Source organism: Dreissena polymorpha, chromosome 1, assembly GCF_020536995.1.
Source record: "Dreissena polymorpha isolate Duluth1 chromosome 1, UMN_Dpol_1.0, whole genome shotgun sequence".
Lineage (NCBI taxonomy): Eukaryota > Metazoa > Mollusca > Bivalvia > Myida > Dreissenidae > Dreissena > Dreissena polymorpha.
This window is the reverse complement of record NC_068355.1, coordinates 85,338,319-85,358,324: the sequence shown is the minus strand read 5'-3', so window position 1 is coordinate 85,358,324 and position 20,006 is coordinate 85,338,319. Positions and strand designations below refer to the sequence as shown.

At 36.0% G+C, this 20,006-nt stretch overlaps 1 protein-coding gene across 3 annotated transcripts in view; it reads left to right on the top strand.

Moving 5' to 3' along the window:
• Window positions 1-20,006, top strand: part of LOC127838716 (uncharacterized) — a 75,650-nt gene that overhangs the window by 28,394 nt on the left and 27,250 nt on the right. For all 3 annotated transcript variants that reach the window (XM_052366694.1, XM_052366676.1, XM_052366686.1), the window contains exons 5-7: window positions 9,654-9,723; window positions 10,169-10,279; window positions 11,574-11,711. The gene's annotated coding sequence lies outside the window, so the exon portion shown is untranslated. The remainder of the gene's footprint in view (window positions 1-9,653; window positions 9,724-10,168; window positions 10,280-11,573; window positions 11,712-20,006) is intronic.

Here is a 20,006-nt window from a genome sequence, read left to right as displayed (position 1 = left end):
TTACGTCGATATCTCCAAGGTCAAGGTCACACTTTGAGTTCAAAGGTCTAAAATGGCCATAAATGAGCTTGTCCTGGCCATAACTATGTCATTCATTGTGAGATTTTAAAATCATTTGGCACATTTGTTCACCATCATGGGACGGTGTGTCGCACGAAAGAATCACGTCAATATCTCCAATGTCAAGGTCGCCACGACTAAAAATAGATTTTTTTAAAAAACAAACTTACAAAGGGGGTTAATTTTGTTTGTTCATTTCAAAAGTTCAGTTTGAGTTTTCTCCCTTTATCAGATTTTTTTTTCACAATGAAAACCTGGTTTTGTGACAATTTTGTCCCTTGTTTTAATTTATATCCATAAATATTAAAAGCATGATAGCCACCCTATCACAGAAATATATTGTACAAATGAGATTTTTTCGCTAAAATACTGTCATGTGTTATATAAGAGTGTATGTACACTACTTATTAATATACGATCTATTCCTCTTCACCGTTTGTTATGTGTATTTTACATGCTTAAGACTGACGATGTACTATGTTCTGTTCTGTTCTTTTATGTCCGTTCTTTCAAATTAATTGTATTTTCATGATACATCCCAGATACTCTCCGTTACAAATTCAGGTTTATGGAACTCAATCAGCTGAGTCAAAAACATTTGTCAATCACCGAGTAGCACCGCATCTTAGTCGGAGTTTCCTCATACACGAAAATAAATCTTTGCCTTTTGCAACGCTTAGTTTACCCTCACTATGAAATGACGCTATCAATCACCAATCTGGCTAACAAGCATGCTTCCATTCACAATCATAATATACTACACGTGCTCGTCGATGCGTATAATTAAATTAAACCATGTGTTTCGTTACTTTAGTTTTATGACGTAACAATTTATTCCCGCACATGTATATTCCATTATGAAAATTATGTACTGACTGACACCTTTTTCAACAGCCAAGTGATAGCGGTGTTACACATTTACATCTACAACTACCTTCGTTTTACCTACAATGTACACTAATTTAAAAAAAGCTGTGTAAAACCCGTGTTTTCAATAAGAGCGCGAAATTCTTGCTGTCGTTAGCAACGCCACGTTCAAAGCCTGAAAAGCGTGCATGTCGCAACAGACTATGCGCAGTAACTAATTATAGAACAGAACAGAAACTTGAAGTAAAAATAATTTGATTTAAAATACCACGAAAAGATAATAAATTAATTTTTTCTTGAACATTTCTCGTTTATATTCATGTGATGGTTTACAATTGCAAAATGATATTCACATAAAAATAGTTTATACTCGCTTTAAGTGTGATGGGTAACATCATTTTATACAATAATAGCAAAACGATATATATAACTATTTATTTGAACGATTACGTTACATTTAATTAATTAATTAATTATAATGAATACTTACACGCAGCATGTCGCATGTGGTTTGTAGTCTTGGCAGGTTTTTCATGTCCCTCAGCGTAAGCACTGTCAAGTTTACATTCCCTACACAATTTACAATGCCACAGCTTTTTGTCATCTTGAACGTACCAATCGAACGATACTTGGTTCATTTCTTTAGAAAAATGCTTTTTAGAAGGCGGACTTATGGATTCAGAATAAGAATCATCACATCCACGTTATGAGCTGGGTTTGAGCGAGTCGCCCTTGAGCCACGAAGCTAACGACATGTCTGTGTTCACAAGTGTTAAAAACTAGAAGACTTTGAGCATTTTATAGTTTAAGGGAACTCGTGAAATCATAATAGTGCCAGTGCTTCCCACTAGCAATCAAACGATCCCTCGCCGGGAACCTTAAATTTCTAAATCAAGAGTCCCCGGGTGGTGAAATTTTCCGATCAGTGTATTTTCTCTGTAACTACAAATAGCCATTAAAAGACATCCTCGCATTTTGTTGGTAGCTTACGTAGTTTAGTGATCGTTTTGCGGCAAATTAACCAGATCATTAATGTTGGCATTCGCACCGGCGCTTGCATTATATATACACAGGTGCGCTTAAATATGTTATAAGTTTGTGTTGTTTGATGTTAATTGAAAGCTGCCGACTACTATTTGCATGCTTATGTCATCTCTGTTATAGACATGTTGTTGTTACATCAATAAACGGCTCATAACAGGGGCCAATAAGCAAGAAAACTCCTAATTTCGCAACTGTGGAAATAAAACGCAACATGTCAAGTTGCGAATCAATAATTGAAGAACATGCTGTTTGTGCACTTGCACAAATCAAATGTACCATTTCTAACAAAAACATGACATATTAACATCATTAAGCTCATGTACATTTTGTGAGATCTGGGATATTTAGACGTTCATACTCCAGTAAGACTCTGTCATAATAAAGTTAAAATTAAGACTGACTTATTATTGCATGATACACACTTATCATACATACGTTTTACATTTAACGCGTCTGCAAATTACCCATTTCGTGCTGTAAACAAATTTTTATTTTAAAAAAAAAACTGCAATACATTACGATTTGTTACACGTGCTGTCATGAATGGCCGGCTCAATTGTTTCACAGTTTATTTGAAAAAAAAACAATTCTCTAATCGGCCAGCGCAGTAACACCACATAAGCGGTGCTGCCCGTGATAATTTAATTACACTTGTGGCAATAAAGCCACACGTCGTCTGCATGAGTACTACAGGTATTGACCGAAAAGGAGAGCTTTCGCTTATTCAAAGCATGCGCTCAGATTGGCCATTATCGATTTTCCAATTCAACGACCCTCCGCCTTCTCGCGTGCTATAGTGTGTAAACAGGTTATTGACAGGCAATTGTATATCGGCTCTCAAAATTGTCGGCGACTTTTAAATCGCTTTGATCTTAAGAACAAGCGACATGGGTTGCTTTTAAGCGACAAAGTCGCCCACTCGCGAGACCCCTGGGTCGGGATCAGTGAAAAAACATGACCACCAGGGAGTGGGGCAGTTTTCTTTATATGTATATAGTGACAACATGTGAACAGTCTAGAAGACGCATTTTTTCCCAATCTTCATGAAATTTGGACATATCTTGGAAGAGTTAAAAAAATGGTTCAGGTCTGCTAAACAAACATGGTTGCCTAGATACCCTAAACAGTACTATGTTCGCGAAAACAGTAACATGTATCGAAAACAGTGAATATTAAGACGAAAACATAATGTTTTCCAATGCCTGATTTACAAAAGAATAGTATTTTAAAGACATTTTAACATATATGTTAAAACTTTTGAATAACATTTATTTTAATAAAAAAAATCCAAATTGAGTTTTTTTTTCATATACAAAAACAGTAAAATGAACGCCCGAAAACAATGAACAAATATACGAAAAAAGTATGTATTCAACATGTTAGTAAGAAAAAGATATCGATAATACATAACCAATACTATTTTATTCATTTGTAATGAAGTTTATTATTTCAAGAAACCAAAAACAGCATAGCACATGGGTGTCACAGGGATCGTTAGGTAAAAAATACTCTATTATACTATATACATATATACAAGGGATACAACTGTCAAATTTTCTGCACAACATCATGGTCTGAACAATAGCAAAAAAAATCGCTTCCAAAAGCAATAATTACACCAAAAAAACTGTATAACAACAGCTCAGACATTTATCTATCAGATAATAACTATGTTTATAGCAGTAAAAGTGTTCATAGTTGCGTTTGAAACGAAAGTTTCATGAAAAACGGTAAAAATTTCGAAATGCGACACAGGTGTGCACACCCACTTTGACACATTTTGTTTCATAATTTAATAATTACACAGAAGTTGAGCAAATTTTACCTTGTTTTATTATCCATAGACACTTTATTAATCAAAGTAGACACCTTCCATAATTGCATGTAACTGCATATATGTAAAACACCGTCAATATTAAATTTGTTTACATTTCTACTATCTTCAAGGATTTGTATGCAATTTGTCAGGTAATGTTACGTGGAACGTGAATGGCTGGATTTATTACTGCAGTGGAATTTCAACCAATCAAATCGCATTTTAGAAATACATGTGAACTATCCAAAATGAAAGTAAAACATTGTCATTGTGAAATTGAAGCAGATTGATATGAATTTCTAGCAAAATATGCTCACTAAATAGTAATTATGTTCTATTTTACTATGAAAAAAAACTATCCAAGGAATATGTACCAGCAAAAGAGCTTTATAACAAAGGAATACGAAAATTACTTCTAGAATTCTCAGTTTTCAGCTGTGCACACCTGTGTCCAAGTAAGGATTTTTTAGCATTTTGAATGAAACTTTCTCCCTTAGTTCAATGAAAAGCTTGTACTTTATTGCCAAGTGTATTATTTTCTGAAAGATAAATGTCTTAGCTGTTGTAATACAGTTTAATTGGTGTATTTATTGCGTTTGAAAGCAAATTTTTCGCTATTGTTTACACCATGGTTGTGTGCAGGAATTTTCACAGTTGTATCCCTTGTATATATATGTAGTATAATAGAATATTTTTACTTAACGGTCCCTATGATGGGTGTCATAATTGATCACTTTAATATTTTAGTTTGCATAGTCGGCAAAGTTGGCAATGTTTGATTAAAGTACTGGTTCGTGTGTTAAATGCAGCTTGTATAAAAAACTACTGAAAAAAGCATTGAACAAAACTAAACGTGTTTATTTTTTAGCCAAATTTTTTGTACAACTTTTCTATAACTGACATCATATAATGGATGGTTGGAGAACAATATTCTGAGACTTTCACATTTTATATTTACTTGTTAATTTATTTGCATTTTAGTAGAAATAATTTCACATCATTTATTCTTGTACAGAAAGTTACTTTAAAATAAACCAAATATGCAACCTATGAATTCTTTGTTTGTTCGTCAGTCGTTGTCAACACCTTCAATTGTTTGGTAAAATATATGGATGCATTACGTTTTTTGGAGTGTAAAGTATTTGTCACAGGTCTCAATCATGTGTGAAACCATTGTTTAAAATTGGTATACATGGTGTTTAATCCAATTACCCAATGTAATGGCCATTGCCCTAAGGGATTTATCTGCAAGGTTTTATTACCTTAATCAGGTCATAAAAATGATTGATTGAAGTGACACCAGAAATGTGAAAATTGGGAATAAATCTGGTAAAACAGCGCTTTAAAATGTTCTGTCCGGAAAGTAAGAATCACAAAAATGTATTATCTGAATACCTAGAGTAATTGCGGTATGTTTCATGCTAATGTAGGTAAAAATGCCAGATGTTATATAGTAAAATAGAGTTTTGAGAAATATTTTTAAGGATATTGAGTATTGTAGGAATTATATTCTTTGCTTCCGTTACTCACAAGAAAATAAAATTATTTAAGCAATGTGACAAACAAGCAGGATTTTGATGGTGATTATGTTTACATTTATTATTAAATGAGACCAGAAAATATGTATAGATACGGCTAGCAAATTTCTGTAATAAAGCATTTCAACTTAGAAATCTATATATGAGTCGCGTTCTGATAAAACTGGGCAAAATCAAGTGCTTAAAGTGTCGTCCCAGATTAGCCTGTCCAGTAGGCACAGGCTAATCAGGTACGACACTTTCCGTTTTATGACATTTTTCGTTTAAATGAAGTCTCTTCTTAGCAAAAATCCAATTTAGGCGGAAAGTGTTGTCCCCGATAAGCACGTGAAGACTGCACAGGCTAATTTGCAACGACACTTTCCGCACATGCATTATGCCCAGTTTTCTCACAACGCGACTCATATATAGATTTATAAGTTAAAATTAGATTTTATTACCTATTGCATTTTTACCTCTGACATTTTTACCGCACACCGTTACATGCTTGTATCCCTTTCAATTATACAAACGCATTCAGAAACAACAATTGTGAATCCACCAATCACATATTAAAAACGGCTACACAGTGGAAGTTGATGGACCTCAGCAAATTCATATCAAACGTAAAGCAGATCGTTTAGGGAGAAAGAATGGAAAGATGTAGGGCTGTGCAAGGTAAGGATAACTTTAGATTGACAGAACAATTCAAACACCACCATGTGTCCAGCGACCTTTGGGAGATATTATCCGAAGGACAACGAGAATGGAAAATAAAAAAAATCTTATGTGACTTCGGAAGTCTCACCCAAATGTAGTGGTCTCCACTGATGGATCAAGAACACTGATTAAAACACCTTCTGCCAGTAAAATACCTTGCCATCCGCTAAAAGAAAACTGTTAAAATTGACGTCAAGCTGTTGCCTAATTGTCGTTTTTGATCAGCACATGTTTAACACGATCTTATCCCGAACGACACATTATGCATCTAAATGAAATGTATTTCTTTATGCTGTGATTATTATTCACTTATGCTGGGGTTATTTATAGGCTTGTGACTTTAAAGCTGTTGTCATAATGGTCGTTTGCGATCAGCATATGTTTTAAACTTTTAAACACGGTCCGATACCGATGTCATATTATGCATCTTATTGTGAAATGTTATTTATTTCTAGATTGTCTTTTATGTAAAACATTTATGTTCGTTTAATTTTCTCTACCAGAAATATCAATATTTAAAATGTGTTAAATAATAAAATATATAGATTTTGATAATGTATTCTTTTATATTACCATTGACTTAATTACAGGTACCATCTTAAACATATTTGAATCTCCGTTTAAATGCTTACTGGAGTTATCATAAATGATATTTAAATCATGATTTACCGGAAATATCACGATGTAAAGGTGGGAAATCTAACTGTTTTCGGTAAATTTACTGTTTTCGGTATTCAATGTTTACTCTATACTGTTTCATGTCCTCGTATTATATAATGCTTCCATTTAAAAACAGTAATATAATGCTTTTCGTAAAAAAGATATAATTAATATAAAGCATCATTTAAATGCGTACTTGAGTAAACATTCATTAAAATAATAGTTTAACGCCACTATCACGATGTAAAGGTGGGAAATCTGTTTTCGGTACATGTTACTGTTTTCGCGAAAACAGTACTGTTTTCGCGAAAAAAGTACTGTTTTCGGTATCTAGTCATTCTACCTGTTTTCGAGTATTGTTTTTATACAGAATGGTTCTGTTTAAAAGATAAAAGATACGTATAATTGTCGATATTTATTGAAATGTGACAGTGAAATATCATCCCAAATATCATTCGAGATCCTTTTGCTTTTATTGTCTAAGATCCAAAACAAATCTGATGAAACCTTATTTGGATTCGGATTTGGATCCAAACAAATTTTTTGGATTCGTTGCAGCCCTACCTGGCAAGATGAATTTGACCTTGACCTTTGAATGACCTTGACTCTCAAGGTCAAATTAATAAATGTTGCTTAAATTGCCATAACTTCTTTATTTATGATCACATTTGATTCATACTTTGACAAAACAACGCTTACCTGACATACCACAATGGACTTCACCGTGGAGCTATCCTACTCACCCCGGCGTCAGCGTGAGCGTTGGAATGTTTTAGCTTGCGTACCAACTCAAATATTTTCTATGTTACTTGACATATTACTTTTATTGAAAGATCATCTAATAAATGACCACACACCCACATTATACCCCCTCTCCACCCCCTAACCCCCAAAAAAGATTTTTTTTTAATCATGGTTAAGAAACACAAATATTTGTTTATTTTATTTTTGAAGGACCATCCAACAATCCCACCCAAGTTATTGCGATCAAACTTGAAATAAAAACTCATTAGTTTGTTTTATGTCTTCACAAATGTTCAATAGATTGTGGAAAATATACCTGAACTCAAAATGGTTTATAAAGTACATTTCTTTAAACCATAAGCAATCAAAATGTTTTAATTATGGTCCTCTCTTCCACTTAGAATATGACTATATTACCTTTACAGGTTTTTTTTTAGGTTTTGGGAGATGTGGCCTTAAGCCCTTATGTGGGGGAAATTTTAATCGCCATTTTCCACTTTGGGGGAAAATTGTGCGCGTTTATTCCTTAATGGGGGAAAATCTTAAGAGTCTTACATGTACCTTTACTGTTAAATGGGTTAAAAACACAAAAGACTGTTATTTTCTACATAGATCAATGTTTCTGGTTAATTTGCATTTCATAAGACCATTTAACAGTGGCATTTCCCTGTATTTCTTCCCTTTAAACATGTCCACTAATGCTTCCATGTCCTCCTCTGTCAAAAACTAGTCTGGCCCTGACAGTTCTTGGAAACTGACAGTTTCAGACCATACAACAGGAACGGATTGCTGCAGTGGACTTACTACCGGTCACTACACTTTGGTTTTGTCAAGAAAGATGTTATGACAGAGTTATTCACATTTTTTTCGGTACCTTTTCCAGTTGTGCAACATTTTGGTGACAATTAAAGTAAAGGGAGTTGGAAGTTATAGTAAATCGGCCAAGGGAGGTAATAATTGTCGTAAAATTTATATGGTAAAGTACGGAGTGTACGGGATGGGATGGATAATTGGACGGGTACCAAATGGTGTTTTTTGTACGATTATGAGCGAATTTGTTGTAAAATTCAATTGTTTTGAACTGTTGTATGGAGGGGAAAAAGCTTCTGCTGGGGGAATTTTTTTGGTCCTGAAAGGGGAAATAACCAGCGTAGATTGCTGGGGGAAGACGCCCATATTCGGTGTCTGTTATATAACAGGGGTTTTTATCTGATTTTGGGGAAAGGGCCTGGCCTTTTTTGAGGGGAAAAAAAATGCGCGAAATGCTGGAATTTGGGGGGAAAAATCATGCGAAACGCCGGATTTTGGGGGAAATAAGGAAAGTCTTAAATAATCAATTCAACATATTTTGCCGTTTTTAAAACAAATTCATGGCAACAGATAATTTAATCATGCAATATGGTATATTTTCTACACTGGATCAAGTTAACTTATGTATTTAAAGTTAATTGAGGGGGAAAAAAATCTGAGGGGAAAGGGCCGATTTTCGGCGGGTCCCAAAGAAGGAAAAAAAGCCCTGTATAAGGTAAAAAAAAAACCTGCTTGACCTTATTGAATATGAACAGGTTCCCCATGATGGCTTACGTTATACTGTCAAGCACTCGAAAAGTAGAGCGCGCTGTCTTCTGACAGCTCTTCTTAAGAGAGCAATCTTTAAGGTCAAAAAGTAAGACCTCGATGTACACAAGTCAATTTAATTTAATCATGCCCCAACGTTGATAATCTATGCAAAAAAAATAAATATATAAATGATCTAGAGGTATACATGTATATGCAACAAAATTACTTTCATAACAATTACACAATACATTGAAAACCAGCAACAACATAAAACATACACATACATGAATATTCAGCAGGACTTGGGTATGTGAACAAAATGAGTATTGTGTAAGTGACTGGCTTGATAATTTTTAAACTGGACATTAAGGTGTCTCTTAGTTGGAAGGCTTTATGGCAATATTTTGCCAACTTTTTTAAAGTAGTGTTAATTTCGCTTTGCATTAAACATACATTATTTAGCATACCAGTACTTGTATGGGTAAGTTAGTTACTGGTGAAAAGTTGATATGAACAGATGTTTTATTATTTTTTGGATGACATTTCAGCATAAGGTGTAACATAGACAGTATCAACATAAGGAAGAACTAAGTGCATATTTGTAAGAAAATTAAGTTTATTAATGAATGGCCGGTTCCTACCTGTTCTTCCTACTTTTCTTCCAGGAGAGGTTGCCTCTCATTGTGGCCCAAGAGAAAGTAAAGAAAGGCAGCGTCAAACGTAAAAAAGAAATTGGTAAGCAAAATGTGTCTGGTTTAAATTGTGGGATGCAATAACGGAGGTGTTCAGTTAATAGGCAGTATGATTAGTTTTTTGTCATAATTATGTTAAGGTATATAATGATGCCAATCAATTTTGCTGTAAAAAAAATCGAGTACACATAGATGTAGCCTTGTAGGTTCAATGGTAAATAGGTCATATGTTGCGTCACTTTTTAAAATGCATTATTTCATTGCAATTTTAATAATAAGAAAATGCATTATCTAATTCCTCATGTATTTATATACACATGCTATGATTTTTACATGACATGGTTATGTACCGGTAGTTGTTAATGAAATTTGAGACAGTCAAATCAATAGCTTAAACATTCTGCTCAGTTTTATGCGTAGACAGTTATCAGTTCTTCTTAGCTGTGATATGTGTATATATTTGCTTTTACATCATTATATATTTTCAGGAGTCAAAGGGGGGCCAGTCAAAAAGCAGAAGACAAATCACACATCAAGCCTAGTCAAACCAAGCACTGTACCTAAGCCAAAACTGGGACCACTGTCATTTGTTTCAAGAGGTGAGATTTATAGATTGCATGACACCATTTCAGCTCACCAGAGCACTAAGATATCCCACGGTTTGGTGTGGTGTGCATCATTAATTTTTGGTTTACGAACAGTCAAGAGGCCACATTTTTTGCTCAATATTGATGAAACTTGGTAAAATGTTATATTGACAATATTTTGTTTAAGTTTTCATCTGCTGCATATGTGTGTACAAACTAGGTGGCCAGGTTAAATCATAGAAAACCCTTGTTATCACTCATGAAGCAACATTTTGATGAAACTTGGTCACAATTGTTATGTTTACAATAGGCAAAGTTGTAATCTGGGACATGTGTGTACAAAATTAGAGAAATTGGTTAAAATTTAGAAAAAACATGTTACTGCCCTTTAAGCCACTTTTATGACTGTGTCTCATGGAAAATATTTAATAATATAAAGGCTAAGGTCATTTCCGTCCAAAACTTAGGTCAAGACGTCAAAACCCTTTTAGCCACATTAAAAGCTGACTCAATCTATATGAATGATTGTCAAACTGTTTTTCTTGACAATATCATGGCCACGTTTGAATCTTGTTAAAAAACTTGTACATCAGATTAAGTCTTCAACTTCATACACTGAACTGAGATGAGCGCTTCATTGATATATTGTCCCTCCTGTTGAGAGTTTTACTATGGAGTTACAAGTTTAGGCTTTTTTAACCAGGTTTTTTATTAACCAGGTTTTCCGAAGGAAAAAACTGGTTATTAGATTGGCGAATGCGGGCGGGCTGGCTGGCTGGCGGGCGGGCGGAACAAGCTTGTCCGGGCCATAACTTTGTCGTTCATTGTGAGATTTTAAAATCATTTGGCACATTTGTTAACCATCATTAGACGGTGTGTCGCGCGAAATAATTACGTCGATATCTCCAAGGTCAAGGTCACACTTTGAGTTCAAAGGTAAAAAATAGCCATAAATGAGCTTGTCTGGGCTATAACTATGTCATTCATTATGAGATTTTAAAATCATTTGGCACATTTGTTCACCATCATGGGACGGTGTGTCGCACGAAAGAATCACGTCAATATCTCCAATTTCAAGGTCGCCACGACTAAAAATAGATTTATTTTAAAACAAACTTACAAAGGGGGTTAATTTTGTTTGTTCATTTCAAAAGTTCAGTTTGAGTTGTCTCCCTTATCAGATTTTTTTTCACAATGAAAACCTGGTTTTGTGACAATTTTGTCCCTTGTTCTCTTTAAATTTGCTATTTTTACAATGTATGTCTTTCTTTTTAAAACAGTTGCACTTTACTGTTTTGGTGGATAGGTCGATTGTCAATTAAGAGCCGATACAATCTGAACACTGACCGAATTCCTCAGCGATGGAGGAACGTGTGCGTAAAGCTGAACACAAAGGACATCCCAGAAGGGCTGCTGCCACATGAAGTGGTCTATGTGAACACTGGTAAATCTGTTAAGTCTATGGAGATTTCTCTTAAGTATTTAATTAGTCAACTTTTTAGCCATCCAAACTTATATTTTCATTTTTACCCTTCACTAAAATTATATAAAAAAACATTAATTGTGCAATGTAATGAGTACAAATAATGATAAATAAAATTAAAAAGAAAAAAACAACATAATGCAATCTGACAAACTAATAAATGTGAATCCACAGGTCAGCTTTGACTCTTTGTTTTTAGTTAGCTCACCTGAGCACAATGTGCTTATGAGGAGCTTTTGTGATCACCTTTGTTAATCATTAAGTGTGCATTTAAAGCTTTACCTTCATGAAACTTGTTCGGAATATTTTGCAGAATGATATCTTTGCTGAGTTGAAAACTTAAGTTCATGGATCAAAAACTATTTCTTTGGGTCAAATTAAAAAGAATCCTGTTCATACTCAATAAGCCACATATATTGCATCATGGGCAAAGTGTGTAACTGTGTCACTTGATGGGAGAAAATTGGATCAGATTAGTAAAAATCGTGTGAACACGAAGGCTCCATATTTATCGTCCACTCTTTATGGTGAGAACATTTTGTCCAAATGATATCTCGGCTGTTTGAGTTTGAAACTCAATCAAGTGGCCTAAACAATTGGTCACTGGGTTAAATTAAAGAAAAAGTTGTGCACATTTTCGAGACCCCATGTCATCATAAAGCCTGGTCCATATGCTTGTCTTGTAAATTTCTTGGCCCTGTTGAAAACAGATCACATGGGGCAAAAAACGACAGAGGTCCCATTTATGGCCCTATTCTTTTTGAACATTTAGAGAACTTTTTAAAAAGATGTGCAAAGGGTTTAAAACTCGGTCATGTGGGGTTAAAAATTTGGTCACTAGATGAAAATAAGAAAAAGCTTTTTTTTAAAAACAATCGCAAGCAAACACTTATTTTTAGCTCACCTGAGCACAATGTGCTCATGGTGAGCTATTGTGATTGCCTATTGTCCGTCGTGCGGCTTCAACATTTGCCTTGTTAACACTAGAGGCCACATTTATTGTCCAATCTACATGAAATTTGGTCAGAAGATTGGTCTCAATAATATCTTGGATGAGTTCGAAAATGGTTACATTTGCTTTAAAAACATGGCTGCCAAGGGGCGGGGCATTTTTCCTTATATGGCTATAGTAAAATCTTGTTAACACTCTAGAGGCCACATCTTGTCTGGTCTTCATGAAACCTGGTCAGAAGATTCATCCCAATAATGTCTTGGACAAGTTTAACAAGAGGTCCTGAAAGGCCCAAAGTCGCTCACCAGAGATAACAAGATATTATTGGGACAAATCTTCGGACCAAGTTTCATGAAGATCGGAAAATAAATGTGGCCTCTAGAGTGTAAACAAAGTTTTACTATAGCCATATTAGGAAAAATGCCCTGCCCCTTGGAAGCCTTGTTTTTCAGGCAAACATAATTATTTTCAAACTCATCCAAGATATCATTGAGATTAACCTTGTGACCAAATTTCATGAAGATTGGACAATAAATGTGCCCTCTAGAATGTTAACAAGGTTTTACTAAAGCCATATATAGCCATATAAGGAAAAATGCCCGCCCCTGTTGGCCATGTTTTTAAAGCTATACCTTAAAGCAACCAAAACCATTTTCAAACTCATCTAAGATATCATTGAGACAAATATTCTGACCAAGTTTAATGATGATCGGAAAATAAATGTGACCTCTAGAGTGTTAACAAAGTTTTACTATAGCCATATAAGGAAAAATGCCCCGCCCCCTTGGCAGCCATGTTTTTCAAACAAACGTAACCATTTTTGAACTCATCCATGATATCAATAAGACAAATCTTCTGACCAAATTTCATAAAAATTGGACAATAAATGTGGCCTCTAGAGTGTTAACAAGGTTTTACTATAGCCATTTAAGGAAAAATGCCCCGCCCCCTGGCGGCCATATTTTTCAACCAAAGGGCATCATTTCTGATCTCGTCCAAGATATTATTGGGATGAATCTTCTGACCAAGTTTCATGAAGATTGGACAATAAATGTGGCCTCTAGAGTGTTAACAAGATTTTACTACAGCAATATGTAGCCATATAAGGAAAAATGCCCCGCCCCTTGGCAGCCATGTTTTTCAAGCAAAGGTTACCATTTTCAAACTTATGCAAGATATTCTGGGATAAATCTTCTGACCACGTTTCATGAAGATCGTAAAATAAATGTGGCCTCTAGAGTGTTGACAAGGTTTTACTATAGCCATGTAAGGAAAAATGCCCGCCCCCTGGCGGCCATGTTCTTCAACCAACCAGCATCATTTTCGAACTCGTCCAAGATATTATTGGGATGAATTTTCTGGCCAAGTTTCATGAAGATTGGACAATTAATGTAGCCTCTAGAGTGTTAACAAGATTTTCCTATTGCCACATATACCGTAGGTTTCCACGTATAGCGCGCTCCCGTGTATAGCGCTGGCTGTTTTTTAAATGCAAAAATGGAGAAAAAAAAATATTTAAAGACAATAAAACCACCAAATCGGACCGAAAATGACCGCCATATTACTATTGCACAATCTAATTATCCGGGGCATTGGAAAGCTTAATTAAGCATTCAAAATATGAAGCGTCATTATGATTAGGAGCATGGGTTGCATAGCACTATACTTTTCTGACAATTTTGTAATTTTCTAGCAAAAGATTAACAGTCCACGTGCATTTCGTGAAAATCGTGAGAAAATAAGAATTAGTGTACATCGTGGGATTTTTCCAAGGGGAAAGCATGGGCATTACCAGTAAATTTGAATGTCGCATGGGAGACAGGGATACAGTTGTTGAAGTACACCACTGTTGAACGTTCAATATTTATACTCACAAAATGCAATTGCATATCTTCACGTTCTCAAGTGTCAATTAGTGTCTCAAATGTAAATTAGCGTCTTAACAAGTCGTGGCACATATTACTCAATAACATCTGCCAATTCCGAAGTGCAAAATGACCCCTTTTCACACCTACTGTTACCCCCAAAAAAGACCTCGTTCGCACCTACCCTTGCCTGCTCTCCGGACTGTCGACAACAATCCCCATCGGAATTCATCAATAAAGAAGTGTAAAAACACAAACAAAGAAATGTCCGCAAGTTGATTCAAACAAATTTATTTTCGACCAAAACTTCTTCTACCGCATTCTATCTACCAGTAGCGACTTCTTGTTGTTTGGACAATGGTCCCTCAGTCTGTACGATTATACTATACTTAAATTAAAGCGAAGGTGTTTTTCACGTTTTCCTTTGATTAAAATACGCCGCTGTTAGTTAGCATAGTGTGTGAGTAAAATGATCAAATTAATTAATTAATCACCTTTTTATTCCAATCGAAAATCAGCAGAAAGTTGTAACATCGACGACAAATAACTAATTATTTAATTATCACCCTTTAATTTAGATCGATAGTCAGCTTGGACATAATTAATTTATTGTCACGCTTATTTTCATTTTTAGCTTATCTATTTTTTGAAAAAAAAATATGAGCTATTGTCATCACCTTGGCGTCGGCGTTGGCGTCCGGTTAAGTTTTGCGTTTAGGTCCACTTTTCTCAGAAAGTATCAATGCTATTGCATTCAAACTTGGTACACTTACTTACTATCATGAGGGGACTGGGCAGGCAAAGTTAGATAACTCTGGCATGCATTTTGACTGAATTATGTGCCCTTTTTATACTTGGAAAATTGAAAATTTTTGTTAAGTTTTGCGTTAAGGTCCACTTTTTTCAGAAAGTATCAATGCTATTGCATTCAAACTTGGTACACTTACTTACTATCATGAGGGGACTGGGCAGGCAAAGTTAGATAACTCTGGCGTGCATTTTGACAGAATTATGTGTTCTTTTTATACTTAGAAAATTGAAAATTTTGGTTAAGTTTTGTGTTTAGGTCCATTTTATTTCTTAAGTATCAAAGCTATTGCTTTCATACTTGAAACACTTACTAACTATCATAAGGGGACTGTGCAGGCAAAGTAATGTAACTCTGACTGGCATTTTGACAGAATTATGTGCCCTTTTTATACTTAAAAAATTGAAAATTTGGTTATGTTTTTTGTTTAGGTCCACTTTATTCCTACAGTATCAAAGCTATTGCTTTCATACTTGCAACACTTATTAACTATCGTAAGGGGACTGTGCAGGCAAAGTTATGTAACTCTGACTGGCATTTGGACGGAATTATGGGCCCTTTATACTTAGAAAATTGAAAGTTTGGTTAAGTTTTGTGTTTTGGTCCACTTTACCCCTAAAGTATCATAGATATTGCTTTCATACTTGGAACACTCGCAAACTGTCATAAGGGTACAGTAAAAGGACAAGTTGCATAACTCTGGATGTCATTTTTACGGAATTATGGCCCTTTTTTGACTTAGTAACTTTGAATATATGGTTAAATTTTGTGTTTCGATCCACTTTACTTCTTAAGTATCAAGGCTATTGCTTTCAAACTTTAAATACTTTCATGCTATCATGAGGTTACTGTACCTGGCAAGTTGAATTTTACCTTGACCTTTGAATGACCTTGACTCTCAAGGTCAAATTATTAAATTTTGCTAAAATTGCCATAACTTCTTTATTTATGATTAGATTTGATTGATACTTTGACAAAACTACTCTTACCTGACATACCACAATAGACTCCACCCAAACCATCGCCCGTGCCTCTCCCCCCCCCCCCCCCACCCCCCCATTCCCCCCACCCTATTTTTTTTTTTTTTTTTTTTTTTTTGAGATCATCTCATAAATGACCACCACACCCTCACACTATACCCCCCCCCCACCCCACCCCCTCCCCAATTTTTTTTTTTTAAACGGTTAAAAAACAAAATTATTTATTTTGATTATTTTATGTATGAAATACCGTCCAACCATCGCACCCAAGAATCCCCCACAACCCCCCCTCCCCCCACCCCCCACCCGAATCCCCCCCCCCCCCTAAATTTTTTTTTTTTTTTTTCTAAGATCATCTCACAAATTACCACCACACCCTCACACTATACCCCCCCACCTCACCCCCCCCCCCCAATTTTTTTTTTGAAACGGTTAAAAAACACAAATATTTATTTTTATTATTTTATGTTTGAAATACCCTCCAACCATCGCACCCAAGAATCCCCACCCCCCCCCACCCCCCGAATTATTTTTTTCCTTTTTTTTTCATTTTTGGAACATAATGCAATAAATGTCCACACCCCCACACAATGCACCCCTCTTCACTCCACCCCTCCCTCCTTTGTGATTGAAAATGAGAGTCCCTTCACCTTTAAAAAGAAAATAGATGAGCGGTCTGCACCCGCAAGGCGGTGCTCTTGTTAATCTTATAATACGACATTTGCGATCGGCCGCTATTTTGTTTGCAGACGACAATATTAACTGTGTATTCATAGCTCAACCCATTTTCACGTTTCATTCAACAACGTCATTTCATGTGTAAGCCAGCTCAGTTTTGATTGACCAGCTACCATGTACACTTCAATAACAATAAGGTCAAGCGATGTCTCGATACAGGTGCAGACCGGATTTCGTTAACTGTTCAAATTGCGAATACTTTCATTGAAACAAAGAGAAAAATATAGAAAACCAGTTTTGGGTTAAAATGGCGGCTGTTTTCAATGAAATTTTCAAGATTTTAGTATTTTCGCAAATGGGATTTTTCTTAAGCCAAATTCTCAATATTTTTGCAAATGGCTCAAGTGGCGAACGACAGCGCGAGCCCTGATTATAGGGTGGTAGTTTTCTGGAAAAAAACATGGCGGCCATTTTTATTATTTACGATTACACAACATATTTTTTACCAATTTAGCAGCCAGGATAGTGTTGAATCAATGTATAGCGCGCACCAGCTTTTTAATTTGAATTTTGGAGGTAAAACACTGCGCACTATACGTGGAAACCTACGGTAGCTATATAAGGAAAAAGGCCCCGCCCCTTGGCAGCCATGTTTTTCAAGCAAAGGTTACCATTTTTGAACTCATCCAAGATATTATTGGGACAAATCTTCTGAGCGTGTTTCATGAAGATCGGAAAATAAATGTGGCCTCAAGAGTGTTAACAAGGTTTTACTATAGCCATATAAGGAAAAATGCCCCGCCCCCTAGCGGCCATGTTCTTCAACCAACGGACATCATTTTCAAACTCGTCAAAGATATTATTGGGATGAATCTTCTGACCAAGTTTCATGAATATCAGACAATAAATGTGGCCTCTAGAGTGTTAACAAGATTTTACTATAGCTATATATAGCCATATAAGGAAAAATGCCCCGCCCCTTGCAGTCATGTTTTTCAAGCAACCATTTTTGAACTCCTCCAAGATATCAATGAGACCAATCTTCTGACCTAATCATTAAAGATTGGACAATAAATGTGGCCTCTAGAGAGTTTACAAGGCAAATGTTGACGCCACACAACGGACAACAGACGACTGATAAAAAGTGATCACAAAAGGTAAAAATGAGGCAGGTTGGTTGAAAAACATGGCCGCCAGGGGGCGGGGCATTTTTCCTTATATGGCTATAGTAAAACCTTGTTAACACTCTAGAGGCCACATTTTTTTTCCGATCTTCATGAAACTTGGTCAGAAGATTTGTCCCAATAATATCTTGGATGAGTTCGAAAATGGTTTCGGTTGCTTTAAAAAGTCCAGGGGTGTGATTTTTCCGAGGGACATTTTTCCTTATATGGCTATAATATATGGCTATAGCAAAATCTTGTTAACATTCTAGAGGCCACATCTTGTCTGGTCTTCATGAAACCTGGTCAGAAGATTCATCCCAATAATGTCTTTGACAAGTTTAAAAATGATGCCAGTTGGATGGAAAACATGGCCGCCAGGGGGCGGGGCATTTTTAAAGGCTGTTTTAAAAAAAACGGGACGTATTATAGTTTCACCTTGGCGGCGGGAAGGCCGGTGGGCGGGCAGGCGGGCGGCGTCCACAGCAGTTTTCGCTCTCTAATTCAAATAGTTTTAATCCCATCTTCACCAAACTTGGTCAGAAGTTGTATCTAGGCAATATCTAGGTCAAGTTCGAATATGGGTCATGTCTGGTCAAAAACCAGGTCACAGGGTCACTTAGTGCATTTCAAGCATTTAGCATGGTGTCCACTCTCTAATTGAAGTAGTTTTCATTCGATCTTCACCAAACAGGGTCAGAAGTTGTATCTGGACAACATCTAGGTCAAGTTTGAATATGGGTCATGCTGGGTCAAAAACTAGGTCACGGGGTCACTTAGTGAATTTCAAGCATTAAGCATGGTGTCCGCTCTCTAATTGAAGTAGTTTTCATCAGATCTTCACTAATTTGTGTCAGAAGTTGTGTCTAGATGATATATAGGTCAAGTTCAAATATGGGTCATGGTAAAGTTGTCAAGTTGTCAAAAGCCTTAATACGGGCGTATCTTGTGACAGTTTGGCACTCTTGCTCCTGATATGGCTATAGTAAAACATTGTTAACACTCTAGAGGCCACATTTATTTTCCGATCTTCATGAAACTTGGTCAGAAGATTTGTCCCAATAATATCTTTGATGAGTTCGAAAATGGTTTCGGTTGCTTTTAAAACATGGCCACCAGGGGGTGTGGCTTTTTTTCTTATACGGCTTAAGTAAAACCTTGTTAACACTCTAGAAGCCACATTTATTGTTCAATCTTCATTATACCCCCACAAACGAAGTTTAGGGGGGTATATAGGAGTGAGCTTGTCTGTCGGTTGGTCCGTATTAAGTGTCTGCTCTCTATTTCAAGTAGTTTTCATCCGATCTTCACCAAACTTGTTCACAAGTTTTTTGCATTTTTTTTTCCGCATTTTTGGAAGATAATGTAATAAATTTCCACACCCCCACACTATACACCCCTCTTCACTCCACCCCTCCCTCCTTTGTGATTGAAATTGAGAGTCCCTTCACCTTTAAAAAGAAAATAGATGAGCGGTCTGCACCGACAAGGCGGTGCTCTTGTTTCAAGTAGTTTTCATCCAATCTTCACCAAACTTTTTCACAAGTTGTATCTAGATGACCTGTAGCCCAAGTTCGAACATGGGCCCTGCCGGGTCAAAAACTAGGTCACTGGGTCACTTAGTGCGTTTTTAACATTCAGCATGGTGTCCTCTCTCTATTTCAAGTAGTTTTCATCCGATCTTCACCAAACTTGTTCACAAGTTGTATCTAGATGACGTCTAGGCCAAGTTCGAACATGGGCCCTGCCGGGTCAAAAACTAGATCATGGGGTCACTTAGTGCCTTTTTAACATTCAGCACGGTATCCGC